At 38.8% G+C, this 14424-nt stretch overlaps 1 protein-coding gene across 7 annotated transcripts in view; it reads right to left on the bottom strand.

The window, feature by feature from the left end:
- MAP3K13 (mitogen-activated protein kinase kinase kinase 13) overlaps positions 1 to 14424 on the bottom strand; it is a 171278-nt gene that overhangs the window by 84380 nt on the left and 72474 nt on the right. Inside the window, exon 1 of one of the 7 annotated variants that reach the window (XM_040480998.1) lies at positions 14036 to 14311. The exons of the other annotated variants lie outside the window; for them this stretch is intronic. The gene's annotated coding sequence lies outside the window, so the exon portion shown is untranslated. Of the gene's footprint in view, positions 1 to 14035; positions 14312 to 14424 lie in introns of those variants that run through there. 7 annotated transcript variants of the gene reach the window in all.

Raw genomic sequence — 14424 nt, 5'->3', positions numbered from 1 at the left:
AGAAATGCCTGTTGAATCTGAAAAATAAAGGGGACCAAAATTCTATAACTAATCAAAACAAATTTAAGTTCTTATATAGCAATGTGATTCTGGAAACATGTAATGTATACTGGGAAGAAAAAAAAGCAAAGCATTTTAAATAGGTGATAGATATATCAAGAAACAAAATCTTTCTACAGGAATTATATTTAAAAAAAAAACAAATTTAGATTGGACAAGAATTAAACAAAAGATTTAAGTCTTAAATATAGCCCATGTTAAAATAAAGGCAGATTTTTGTATAAAGTAAGCATGTAAACCACTTTAAGCCTTAGAAGAAAAACATACTAACGTCTGTTAAGTTAACTATTACACTTCTACTTTTTACATATTTTATTTCATTTAATCTTTTTACCTTCATGAAGGTCAATAGCATCACCATTTATAGATTAAAAACTAAGGCTCTGAGAGGTTAAATAACTTGTCCAAGGTTATAGGACATCCAATTTCAAGCTGGGTCCTTTCAGAGGGTTACCTCTCCTTAGAAAAAGTATATTTAGGGCGCCTGGGAAGCTCAGTCTGTTAAGTGTCTGACTCTTGATTTCAGTTCAGGTCATGATGTCACAGTTGTGGGATCGAGCCCCGCATCAGGCTCCATGCTGAGTACTGAATGTGGAGCCTGCCTGGGATTCTCTCTCTCCTCTCTGCCCTACCCTGACTCATGCTCTCTCTCTTTCTCAAAATAAATAAAAATAAACAAAAATAAACATTTAAAAAAGTATATCTAAAATTTGCAGTTATCTTTAGTTACTAGAAACATAAGAAATTTAAAAATTAAAGTACCTCAGTCATTTGGGCCTCCGACTTCAGCTCAGGTCATGATCTCACCATGCATAGGCTTGAGCCCTGCATCTGGTTCCGTGCTGACAGCTCTGAGCCTGGAGCCTGCTTCAGATTCTGTGTCTCCCTCTCTCTCTCTCTCTCTGCCCCTCCCCTATTCATGATCTCTTTGTCTCTCAAAAATAAATAAACATTAAAAAAAAAAAGAAAATTCTATGAGATTGTAATTTAACTCACTCATCCTAGTGACATGAGTTTTAGAGTCAGAAGAATTGGGTTTGAATCCTAGAATCCTCACGTGAGCAGCCAAATGATCTGAGGTAAGCCCTTAAATTCTACAGGCCACAATCCAATATGTTCGTCTTTCATTCTATATATTTATGAAATGTCATTACTGGATGTTATGCTAGACATTCCAGGGAAAGAAAGATACACGAGACATGGTTCTCTGTACTCGGAGTTTATTTGCTTTAAATCTACTTTGTTAAATCAAAATCTCTTTCTACATTATTTTAAACATTAAAAAAATGTTTATTCATTTATTTTGAGGGGTGGGAGGAAGGGGCAGAGAGAGAGGGAGAGAGAGAATTCCAAGCAGACCTGGCCCTGTCAGTGTATGGCCCAACGTGGGGCCCGAGCTCATGAACTGTGAGATCATGACCTGATGCTTAACCAACTGAGCCACCCAGGTGCCTCTGCAGTTGTTGATTATTAATGTTCTGTGGATATTGACTGGTTTTGCCTCTAACTGCGTATTCATTTTGACATGTCAGCATTCCTTGTTGCTTACATATATATGTGTTCTTTGAATTTTCCTTATAGCATCTTACTCGTTCCCTCATTAATTCCATTCTCTCCATAGCCAGAGGGCTTTTTCCAACATGTAATTCTGAACACACTACTTAACATTGTAAAATCTTTGGTTCCTAAAATAAAGTCCAACCCTCTTGGCATGATTTGCTTCTCTAGCCTCATGTTTGATACAGCCCTGCAATTCACCAAATTCTTTTTGTTTCTCTGAATTCACTGCCCTCTCCCTCACTTCTGGGCACTTGTAGTCTCAGTTGTGTGCAATTCACTCAGTACACTCTTCCTGCTCACCTCTTGCTTTTAGGGCTCATGTCTGTTATCAGTTTCTTCCTGGATCACTCAAGTCTGGGTGAGATGCTCCACTTATGTCCTCCTCTAGCAGCCTATACTCATTTACCTCTCTCCTCCTCCCCTAGTAGCACATATCTCTATATTACAATGACTCTCTGATGATCTCCCCTACTAGACTATAAGTTCTGTGAGGGCAGGTGCATGACTAGGTTGCTCACTACATCCCCAGTATGCAGCACAGCATCCAGCACAGAGCAGTCATTCAAGAACATATTCTTAAAGCTGCATTACCTGCATGGTCCAAGGATAATAACAGGAGCTTTCTTATACAAATCCTTCTCAAGGACTGTGATCCACCTCACCCATCCTACCCCTCCCCTACAAAAAAAAAAGCACAGGTTATACTCAAATAGAATATGTGTACTTCCGTTTTAGGCTTCTATTTTACAGAGTCAGAGTGAAATATTCAACTAATCTGCTTTTTAAAGGGTGAACAGCTCCATAAAATGGCCATTCCTAGGAGAGATGAAGGATGTTTTGTTTTACTTTGTTTATGGCAAGGGAAAGGGAATGGGAGCAGAAAAAAGCATGAAGAAGGGAAGAGAAGGGCAGAGTCATGAGAAATGGCCAGAGCACACATGCTCAGCCTTTCATTCAACCCTCACTAGGTTCTATAATTACCTTGATTACATCCATGTTGGGGGGCGGGAAACTTAGGGGTGTTCAGTAACTTAAAAGGCATAGATAGCTAATAAATGGGACTGCCAGGACTCAACTCTCTGACTTCAGAAGCCAAGCTATCAACCATGTTAAAAGAGTGGAAAATGTAGAAAAATTAGGAAAACTTTGTTTAAGCAAGACAAATTATTGACAAAGCTTGGTTTCAGTAGTACCGATCAAGCACCTACTTTACCTTTGCTAGGGGTATGTAAGCCTGAATTTCTCTTGAATATGAACATGTGACTTGGAACAATTTTGATTTGGCTTAACAGAGAGAGGATACTTTCTTACACTAATGTTAATAAGGTCTTTTCTAAGAAGGTCAATTCCTTAACCAGAATATATTGCCTCTGTCTCTCAAGGAGGTGAAAAGGTGCGCTCTCTTAGTACTTTATACCTCTGAAAGAACTAGTAAGACACACATTTTAAAAGTGTAACATTATAAAAGCATCTTAATGGTATTACAAAAACTTGAGAAATACAGAAAAGATAATTCTATCACCCTAACTCAAAAAACTGTGGTGTATTTCCATCAATTTTTTACTCGCAGGGCTTGATCTCATGAACTGTGAGATCATGACCTGAGCCTAAATCAAGAGTTGGATGCTTAACTGACTGAGCCACCCAGGTGCCCCCAAAGAATCTTAAACATAACTCTTGAAACTTTTACTCCTAATTCTTTTCTCTTACCAAAACATATACATATTTTCATCTCATTGCACAGATTATATCACCATCATCTAAAAATGGCAGCATACATTCTATCAATTGGCTATTAACTAAGTTAACTCCATTTTGCTTTGTTCCATAAAATCACTGCGAACACTGAATTAGTGGATACTGAACCACACTGTTCCTAGGAGAAATACAGGGGTATGGTTTCTGGTCATTTCTTTTTTATTCAGAGAGAGATGGTGATCAAGTGATCAAGGGCAGAGAGAGAGAGAGAGAGAGAGAGAGAGAGAGAGAGAGAGAGAGTATCTCATGAGGAGCAGAGAGAGAGAGGGAGAGAGAGAGAAGTGGGGCTCGCCCGAAGCGGGACTTGAACTCATGAACCATGAGATAATGACCTGAGCCTAAGTCAGATGCTTAACCGACTGAGCCACCCGGGCGCCCAGGCTATTTTTCTATTAAAATAATTCTGTGATTAATATCTTTATGCCTAAAACTTCCTCCTCTTTTAGGAGTATTTCCTTAGAAACTACTGATAGTTATAATTTTGGCAAAGCCTGCTTAATGCAGCAGTTCTTGGAATGGATCATATCTAGATTCTTCAAATCCTCACTACTTACAAAGTGTGGGCCTAGGACTAGTGTCATCAGCATCACCTGGGCACTAATTAGAAATGCTGACAAAATCACCTGAAACTAAATGAATTAGAATCTGGTTTTTAACAAAATCCTAGGCAGTTCCTATGCACATGAGAAGTCAGACAAGTTCTATTAACCAAGGATTCTCACATTTTAGTGTGCATCAGTGTCACCTGTCAGCTGTTAAGACACAGCTCCCTGGGCACCCTCCACTCCCAGCATTTCAGATTCAGAACATCTGGGGAGCGGCCTGAAAATGTGCATTTTTAACAAGTTCCCAGATGATGCTTGATGGTTCTGCTTCTCGGACCACACTTTGAGAACTGCTGTGTAAGCTGCTTCAGGAGTAGTTCTCTTGCTAGATTTATTTATTCATTATTTTTTATTTTTAGGCAGGCTCCATACCCAGCATGTAGCCCAACATGGGGCTTGAACTCATGACCCTGAGATCAAGACCTGAGCTGAGATCGAGAATCAGACACTTAACCAACTAAGCCACCCAAGCACCCCGATCTTGTAGGATTTAAACTGGAAGTTTTCAAACTGGTAATACATCTTTTTTTTTTTTTTTTTTTTTTTTTGAGGGGGAAGGTAGGGAAAAATAACTGATGCGTTTCAAAAGAAATCCTCACTGAATAGGGCCATGTTTGTGGAGGCGAGCGACCTAGTCAGGATGGTCAGACCTACTCACGGCTGGTGGGGGGAGGCCAATATGGATGGGTCAACTGAGAAACAGAAATAGAGGGAAAAAATTATTTTTTTTCCTCTTGTTATTTAGGCACACTTTATTAAAAATCTAACATTAAAGTATCTGAAAAAATCTTATTGAATAGTTTTTCATTAACTATATTTTATGGATTACATACAAAAATAGAATCTGGAGAATCTGCTTGGTAAAAAGTGTCAAAGAAAATCTTTTCTTTTTCTTTTTACTTTTTCAGTTTCCTGTGATAATATACAGCAATGAAAGGATAGGTCCCCAAACCAGGTCCTCAAGCTTACTTTCTGGGTCTTTGGCAAATCCTTAGCTGCAACCACCCAGGAATAAGCCAGAAGAGATTTCCTTAGAAAATGGAAGTCCTGAGACTACAGTTTCCTCATCCTGAGCCTTCAAGTAAATCCCCATGCATAACTCTTCTCTGGCATAAAGACATCTCTGAGTACAAGCCATATGCATCTCAGGTAAATCACAATTGCCATTTCACATTGCTCTTGAGCTTGGCGAAGCTTTAATGAAGTACAGTCAGTCTCCTGGATAGGTACTCCCTTGGAATGACTTCCTTTTCCTTACTCTAGGGACCTTTTTGCTCTGCATTAATAATGAGGTTCTCTTGGTCATTCCTTTTCACTTTCCAGACATGGCCCAAGGCTTTTAGAATCTGCATGGCTAGCTGTTCTTTTGTTTTTAAAACGATTTCATGGGCTTTTAAATAGTTAGCAGGAAAAAGACAAAGGCTATTTATAAGACCATCTGTGGCAAAAGCAGTTCTAACTCTAACAAACACCACTATCAAAGGTGTTAAGATTCAGTTAAAGGAAACCCTTATCAATGTAAATAACCTGTGATCAAAGGAGAGCCTGTCAGTGATGGGGACCGTCTACTGTTTCAAAGTGTTATGGCAGAAGCCCTGATTGGAGAAAAGATCATAATAGAAAATATAATGGATTATGTGATTGTTTTCTCTTTCTCAAAGAAATCTGCTCTGGTCTCCAGGGCTCCAAGAACACTTAAGGGTTAGATTAGAGCCTAACTTTGATCATTAACATAAGCAGTATAAAGCAAATGTTCAGCTATTTTTGATTAGACAAACAGATGGAAGGGGTTCTGTTCAAAAATGGCCAGAAACAGGAGGAGGAAGATGAGGAGGGGGACGGAGAACCTGGCAAAGGAGTAAAATTTCTTTTCAAATTGGCTCTTGAGCCCTAGCAGCTGTAATATCAGGTGGGTATTTCCCAGGAGTTTCTATGCTTACACAAAGATTCTAAACGAATCTATAATTTCGGTCTAGAAAGTAGTGACTGGAAATATCCAAAGGCATGTTACATCTGTTTCTTTTTGGTGTGCGTATGTATTTGAATTTGTTACGAGGGAGGAAATAATTGGTGAGTAATTAGTAAAATGCTTAATCTCACTTTAATCAAAAGATTATCTTCCCCGGAAAACTCAATCATGGCTTTGTATTTTGGTGGGCTTGATCTCACTGGTCTCAATTATCCATGGTTATCCGCGCCTGCGGATAGCTTACTGTGTCCCATTAGAGGCAGGCAGGACAGCTACCACAAATGCAGGCATAGTGCCTCGGGGGTAATAAGTAGCCTCGGTGGACGTATTTTGCAAATTGAACCCTCTTTAGTAATAGCAACTGTGACAGCCCTCTTTAGGACTCTAAATGAATCTTTTTTTTTTCCCCCAGTCTGGTTCCCAAATCTACTCCTTGGTTTAAGATGAGAGCTGCCCTCCTAGCTGCCATTTGCCTATGGTGAACCACTAGCCCAGCCAGTCTCCTTGGGCTCTGCCTACCCCCGCCCGCCCCCCCCCCCCCTTCAGTTTTTTCTATCACCTTTCTCCAGTCCTTTGTCTTTGACTATTTCTTAAGTCCTTCACCCTCAATCAACTCATTTTTCCATTTTTCTGGCCTTTTTGGAATCTAGAGTTTCACTGAAATGTCCTCCTTGTACTGTTCAATTCAACAATCACCCCAGCCCAGGAATACAATACAAATTAGCAGATTGAAGACAATTACCATCTGTCAGTGGGAAGTCCTACATTGTTTTCCCCTAATTTTTAAACAATTAAAATTGCACAGTTACTACACCTTCCTCTTAGGGTTGCCCTGCAATACACGATTGCTTTTTGCAAGACATAAGTATTCCAACACATATAAGTATTGTCACTAAATGGATCCCACTATCTGAAGTTATTACAGCTGTTAGGACTAGACATTGGACATCTCAGCTTGACTACTATACAAATGAAAAAGAATATTTTCTTATATTATTCTAGATTATAGATGATACTATTCTAGATTGATGAAATAAACACAGAAATACATGAAATAAATACAGAAATGGAAAGGATGCTTTCTGTTTTGTAATTTTTACGTTTTATCTGTTTCCTTAAAAAAATCCACACTCAAAACACCAATCCACAACCAACTTGTTATTTGAGCAATTCTAGAAAGAATAATTTTCAAAAGCTAGCAACTCTCATACAAAATAACAAAATCTTATTTTTTCACAAAATCTTATTTTTTCAAAGACTGGTTGTACCACTTATGGATTTAGTGACTTCATTTTCTTAATTAGTGTCGTCTTTCATCATGCTTCAGCCTGATTTAAAGAATGATAGGAGATAGTGAGAGATGGACAGAAAGAACAAATATCATCAATTTTGCTTCTTAAGAACACTTACAAAAGTCAGATCAGGGAAAAGGCTGTAACACACAACCAAACTCGGTTTATTAGATTATCTGTTGCCATATTCCTTATTAGCCCAGACCACGAAATCACGAGTTTAGTGGAAGCTCTCTCTTCACTGCAAAGAACAATGGCCGAGACAAATAACATTTATAAGGGCATGGTTAAAGGTGGCAAGGTCAGATCTCATCAGGCCTTTATTTCCCACTTATGAGAAGTCCATAGGCAGATCTAAGTGATTTAACCTTTCTATGTCTCACCCAGATAGCTCCATCTGAAACATTTCTGACATTTTCCCCTCCTCATCAGCTACAGCAGTATCCCATGGGGGTTAACACCTCTAGAAAAGTACTATGAACGAACTGGAATAAAGGTAGATTTCAACCAGATGGTCTTAGAAGTTGTCACTTGTCTATTTGATGTTGGTAATAATGAGATTCCAAGAACCTTACAATGTTAGAATTAGAAAAGACATTTGAGATCACTAAAAAAATTCCATTTCATATTTTCAAATGAAAGTTGAAGACAAATTTTAAAAAGCTCAAAGAATTGTCTTGCCAAGCATGACCTGATACTGCTCCCTAGGTCCTTACTGCCACAGTCTGGTTGTTTTTCCACCGCATCATTGTGCCTTATAGCAGGCACACAGAAAGCACATTGATTTTACCCATTTTAATATAAGTAATCTTTTAGATAATAAGCCAGGTAAATGGTTGCATTAAAAAACCCCTCATTATTAAAAACTTTACAAGGGTTTGATTCACCCTGTGTGCAAGGTGGTGCATGTAAATCTTCTGCTAAAGTATAATAAGCAAAAGAAATTTAAGCCTACACTGGCAGTTCCTTGCTTGATTCATCTGAATACTAGAACACATCCTCCTCATTGACAATCACTCACCATGAAGTGATTCTCAGTGGTGACATTATGAAAGGACACCCCCCCCCCACACACACACACACACACACACACACACACACACACACACACACACCCATCTACATACATCTATCCTAATAGGGCAGCAAGCAAAATTTGAAAAAGTTTCTCAAGTACCACCCCTGCTCTGGACTCTACCCAGCAGAAAAATCACTAATCCACCCCACCCCACCCCCAAAAATGGTACTCATACAATAAACAAATGTAGACAAAAAAGTGTCTACTCTGTGTCAGGCACAGGCTGTAAAGTGAATGAATCCTAAATATTCACTTTGAGTTTTAATACTTAGAAGCAGCACTCTTTATATACCCATTGTGCCTGACTTGGTCAACCAATGACCCCATGGTTTGATGGTTCCTTAATCTCTCTGAATCTATATATGCAAATACAGCATACAATGAGAAAGTCCCTTTAAAAAAATTTTTTTTACATTTTAATTAAATTATTTTTTTAAGTAGGCTCCACACCCAATGTGGGGATTGAACTCATGACTCTGAGATCAAGAGCCACATGCTCTACTGACTGAACTAGCCAGTTGCCCTGAAAAAAAAAAAAAAGGCTCTTTTTTACTTTACTCCACTCCCAGCACTCTCTATTCCTCTCCCACTTTTACTTTTCTCTTTAACATTTATCACTGCCTAAACGTAATTTTCTTCATTGTTTGTCTTCCCCAAGAGGGCGAGAATTTTTGTCTGTTTTTTTTTTCACTGCTGTGTGTAGTCAGCACCTAGAACACATATGAAATGCTCAAGAAGTATCTGTTGGTTAAAAGCATGCCAACATTTTGACACCTGCCGGTTCTATTTGATACATCCTCTTTTCCATTATAGCCTCCTGACCATTCCCTTCAATCTTTCTCTCATCCCTAGTATATTGCCCCTCTGTCCTTGTAGGATTTTTCCTGCCAGTTATATGTAGGCACAGTATAGCTAGCCTGGGCTCCATGATTAACTGTCACATGATAATCTTCATTTATGCACACCTTCTTATCTTTCACTGCACCTGCCATACCAACACTTAGCCCTATATTACCTCCACCACCCAACTTATCTTACTGTATTGTCCAGTCCAGAGCATTGCAAGAGAAGACCTTAGAGTCATGCTAAGACTGGACCAATGACAAGTCAAGGTAGACCTCAATGTTCAAAATCCATGGTATACAAAAGAAAGAGAATGGGACGAAGATTTAGAGCTGGATTTGAAAACTGTGTATACTGTGCACCACTTGGTATCTTTGGCTGAGTCAGCAACCTTCCTGAGCCTGTTTTCTCATCTATACAATGGGGATAGTAGTACCTACTTCCTATCATGAGGATATTTTAAATGAAATAATGTATGTGAAAGGCCTAGCAGATTCCTAGGCATGTAGAAGTTGCTTAATAAGTGTTAGTTTCTTCTCTTCCTTTAATGTATTTCACTAATGTCCGATGATGCCCTATTTGAAAATGACTAATTCTTACTTAGCAAGAAAATCCATGCTTTCTGGTATGAACCTTCTTAATTTTCCTCTCTTACCTCCTTTCCATATAGAATTTTATATCTTCACTCTCTGCTCCTGATTCAGAAGCAGTGTCCTTCTTCTTTTCTACAACTAACCCTCTATCCATGCCAGTAGTTTTCAATCCTGGCTGCACATCAGAATCATCAATGCAGATGTCTGGGCCCCACCACAGACCACTTAAATATGACTCTCTGGAGGTGGGAGCATGGTATCAGTATTTTTTAAAGTTCCTGGTAGAGTGCCAAGATAATTCAGTGGGGGAAAGAACAGTCTTTTCAACAAATATTGTTGGAACTGGATATCCTCATTTAAAAGAAAGTAGTTGAACACTTCCTTATACCATGCACAAAAATTAATTCAAACTGGATCATAGATTTAAATGTAAGAGCTAAAACCCTAAAACTCTTTGAAAAAACATAGGGATAAATCTTCATAACCTTGGGGTAGACAAAGTCTTCTTGGATAGGACACTAAGAGCACAAATAACAACAACAAAAGTGAAGAAATTGAATTTCATCAAAATTTAAAACTTTGGTGCTACAAATAATATCACCAAGAAAGGAACAAATAATATCACCAAGAAAGGAAAAAGACAACTCACAGAACGAAGAAAGTATCTGCAAACCGTGTATCTGATAAGGAATTTGTATCTAGACCAGATCAAAGACTCCTTTTTTTAAGTTTATTTGTTTTGAGAGAAAGAGAGAGAGAGAGAGAGAGAGAGAGAGAGAGAGAGAGAGAGAAAGGGACAGAGAGAGAGGCAGAAAGAGAGAATCCCAAGCAGGCTCCACACTGTCAGCACAGAGCCCAACATGGGGCTCAAACTCAGGAACCATGAGATTATGACCTGAGTCAAAATCAAGAGTTGGACGCTTAACCAACTGAGCCACCAGGCATCCCAGAACATATCAAAGACTCTTAAACTCAATTATAAAAAGAGAAATAACTTAACTTTTTAGATGGGCAAAGGATCTGAATAGACATTTCTCCAAAGAAGAAATACAGAGAGCCAATAAGCACATAAAAAAATGTTCAACATCATTAACCATTAGGGACATGTATACAAAAACACGGAGATAGCATTTCAAATCCACTAAGATCACTTTTATCAAAACTATAGATAGTAAGAAGTGTTGACCAGATTGTGGAAAGATCGAAAGCCTCATATACTGCTGGAGGGAATGTAAAATGGTACAGCTGCTTCAGGAAACATTTTGGCAGTTCCTGAAAATGTGAAACAGAGTTATCATGTGATCTAGCAATTCCACTCCTAGGTATATACCCGAGAGAAATGAAAACATATGTTCACACAAGAACTTGTATGCAGATTTTCATAGCAGCATTATACATAACAGCCAAAAAGTAGAAACAGCCCAAATGTCCATCAACTAATGGATGGATAAGTAAAATATGGTGTATCTGTACAGTGGAATATTATTCCACAATGAAAGGAATGAAGTACTGATATATGTTAAAACATGGAGAACTCTGAAAACCTTATTTAAGTGAAAGAAGCTAGTCACAAAAGCCTGTATAGTATATGATTTCATTAATATGAAATGATCAAAATAGGCAAATCTATGTATAGAGAAAGTGGATTAGTGGTTGCCTAGAGCTGGGGGGTTGAGAGGAGATAAGGAGTGACTGCTAATGTGTATGAGTTTTGTTTTATTTTACATTGATGAAAATATTCTAAAAGTGATTGTGGTGATGGTTGAACAACCCTATGAACATACTAAAAATACTGAAAAGGAAACAGAGACAGAAGTTCTCCAGTTAATTCCAATCTTCACAATACTGTATGTGAATGGTATCTTACCTTCTAGATTCCTTGGGAGGAAATACGGCATCTTCTAAATCTTTCTCTCCCCCATAGCCTTAAGAAATAATAACCAACACAGGAGGGTGATATCTTTTGAATGACTTTTTTTTTTAAATAAAGGAGTCTTGTTGGTGAATGTTTTTTTCTATTTTAATCAAAATTGCAAGAGTCAGGCTGTCACCTGGCAGCATTGGTCATCTTGGCTATCTTGATTCATTTGAGCTCCCCAAGTAATTAATTCAGCTGTAGCACATAAAGAGAGGGTAGGTAGACAGTGTAAACCAAACTGACCGGTTCTGCCATCCAAAGTACTGTAGTTCCCTCATATACCAGTAGATGTGGCCTCTGGCCCTTAGGAACCATTCTTTTGACAGTTCCCCAGGACATGGCTCTGGTTTGACTGACTTTGTTTACTAAATAAATTAATTCCTACTTCTGGAGTAGCTTCAATTTTGAAACAGAAAGCCATCTATTGACAGTCACTGATACGCAGGATTTTATTGTTTGATATTAAACAATTAAGAGTTATTGTTTTTCCCCCACAAGTACATTATACAGGAAAATAAATATAATCTAGAATACAGCCACTAGGAGTGGAGAGAGAGGGAGATTCTATATCTACTCTGTGTCTTAAAGGGATAGTTTTACTTTAATAAATGCAAAGGGCAGACTGCATCTCCCTCATGGAAATAAAGCTCTCTCAACAAAATGTGTAGAAAGACAGTATCTGATGAACATTTCTTGAGTTTGATTTATATAAATACACTTTTTCAAAAAAAATCCTAAGAATTTAGTCTTTTGGTCCAGCTGGGGTCTAGACTTCAATAATTTGAAACAACTTTGCAATTGCTACTTCCAACAAAGTCTGAAGGTACGCAAAAGAAGAAAATGATAAAATGAGTCTAGATGTTTGCAAATACAGGGCAAGTGTGTCATTTGTTCAACTCAGCAAATAAAAGATGGCAAAATATGAAGCCATAGTTGTCTGAGCACAGGACAAAGATCTGATTTAGAATCAGGCAGAAGTTTTCCCTTCTATAGCTCTAGGGAGTTCAGATGCACTCAGAAAAACCATCTGATCAAGGGCAATGTCAAGATGAGAAAAGAAAATTCCAAGTCCTTATATGATTTTGAATGAGTTAACAGTTGGAAGTCTCACTAGTAATTCCAAATATATCATTACAGTCCTAGCTTAGAAGCCCTATTTCATGAGAAAAGATTATAATATGAAAATCTCAGAACTAATTGATTATACAAGGTAAACATGACAAGCCTGGATAAGAAATTAACAGACATTTTGCTTTCCCTCTCACTGAAAAGAATGGCCAGGTACATGCTGCCCACTAGAATACAATTTGCTCAAAGTGAAGGAGTTAGAAAATGCTATTAGGTTATCTGGGTTGAGGAGCTGACCCGGGGCCGAGCATGTCACTGTGTCACATCCCTCTTCTTTACCATCACTACTTTCACCAGAATAATCCAGAACCTTGAAGAATAAATTAAATCACAAATGCTAACCTTTTGCCAAAACTCCAAGCAAAGTATCAAACCAACTTAATACATTGGAACCTAGCAGAACTTTTCCACGTTTGCCAAACACAGCCGAATAAACTATTTTCAGCTCGGAGTTCATCTTCAGAAAAGATGTGCATTTCTGTGCAATATAATGATGGAATATATTAAGAAACCACTTCTTAATTTTCATCGAGGGGTCTCTTAAAAATCAGAATTTAAGGATAATTCCCCTTTTGTCTCTGGTGCCAGCTTTCAGGTTTTTAAAAATATGAAATGCACAGCGTGACATAAAGAGCTGCAAATATGTATAAACACACCACGGTGGCTCCCATAATAAAAGCTTATTGGGGGGAAAAATGGTCGGGCAAGTATTCCTCTTCCCCCAGTTGCAATCTCAAGTCCCAGACCGGTACGCAATTACGAAACAAAGGCGAGGTGAAGGGTGAGAAACAACAGAAAAGGCAGCAGAAAGGAAGACAAGTACTCAGCAAGCCTGAGGCTGCTTCGTCTGGCTGGCCCGGCTGGCCCCAGCACCTTTCTGGTACCAGTTCCGGGCTTTTCCTCAGACATAACCCACATCATCTTCTCAGAGAAATAAATCTGCCTTTAAGGGAAGCCAAGCTAGCATTCAGAGGTAACGTGCAGAACCGTAAATGAAAAATGTCCACGTCTAGCAGGCAGACAAGCCAAGGAAAACCAGCTGTCAGTTTCGGTGGCTCCTAGCTCTAACGGGGTTTTAGGTTACTCTTTGCCTCTGTCTCTCTGTCTGTCTTTTTCACCCTGTCTCCCTCAGTAATATCAGCTTTCTAATCAACTCAAATCTCAAATACCTTCTCCAGCTGTCCTTGGGAAATAAATGCTGATGAAACAGAAAAAAGAGTAAGATACTCACAACATTGAAGAATTCCTACACATGCCGGTCCATTTTCTTGCTTTAGAAAGATGGAAGGTTAATTTAAAAAGCCTTGCAGAATTAGAAAAATAAGGGGGAGGGGGATTCCACCCACACAATCCTCCAGCCCACCGCAAAGAAGCCCAAAGGCTTGCTGACGTCACGGATTCATGAATGGATGTAAATCGGGCTGGTTTAGGATTCCGCACAGACTTCGCTGTGGTGTGTGCCATGAAAAAGAAAGGGAGGGTCCAGAGCAGACCCAACCAATAGGCTTCAGGCACTCATGGCCTGCCTTCTTTTAGAAGGAATCTGGTCACAGAATAAACAGAGCCCGCCAATCAGGCGTCTGCCACTGCCATAAGACAGACTGGCAGCTCAGGGTGCGG

Source organism: Herpailurus yagouaroundi, unplaced genomic scaffold (genome assembly GCF_014898765.1).
Source record: "Herpailurus yagouaroundi ecotype Mexico unplaced genomic scaffold, PumYag 159, whole genome shotgun sequence".
Lineage (NCBI taxonomy): Eukaryota > Metazoa > Chordata > Mammalia > Carnivora > Felidae > Herpailurus > Herpailurus yagouaroundi.
This window is presented reverse-complemented; position numbering and strand designations above follow the sequence as displayed.